Raw genomic sequence first — 364 nt, 5'->3', positions numbered from 1 at the left:
AAAAAAAAAACTATTTTGGAGGTGTGAGGGGATGCTTAAGATCTAAAACATACAATTATACTATGTATGAACTCTGAATGTATTTAATTCAGGCCTAGTTTAAATTTAGGTCAGGTTATAGTTTTGATTTGGGCCTTAGTTTTGGGTTTTGTCATAGTAATAGGCTGAAATATAAAGCTCAAACAGGGGGCTTAAAAAGATGAACGGAATAATATTTTTTACTGGGTCCCACATCTAGAGTCCAAACTTGAAAAAAAAATTATCTTAGTAAGAGAATGTTAAGGAGTCGTTATGAGTCAATTTAGGATGTTAAAAGATGATAAATATGTTAGTGTCTCCCCTCCCCCACCCCCCCAACCCCAAA

General features: G+C 34.3%; 1 protein-coding gene across 1 annotated transcript in view; it reads right to left on the bottom strand.

Moving 5' to 3' along the window:
• Positions 1 to 364, bottom strand: part of LOC122083233 (protein spt2-like) — a 6,595-nt gene that overhangs the window by 1,316 nt on the left and 4,915 nt on the right. The gene's annotated exons all lie outside the window — the stretch shown is intronic.

This window comes from Macadamia integrifolia, chromosome 7 (genome assembly GCF_013358625.1).
Source record: "Macadamia integrifolia cultivar HAES 741 chromosome 7, SCU_Mint_v3, whole genome shotgun sequence".
In the NCBI taxonomy this organism is placed as follows: Eukaryota; Viridiplantae; Streptophyta; class Magnoliopsida; order Proteales; family Proteaceae; genus Macadamia; species Macadamia integrifolia.
The sequence above is the reverse complement of the archived record's forward strand: the minus strand, read 5'-3'. Positions and strand labels throughout refer to the sequence as shown.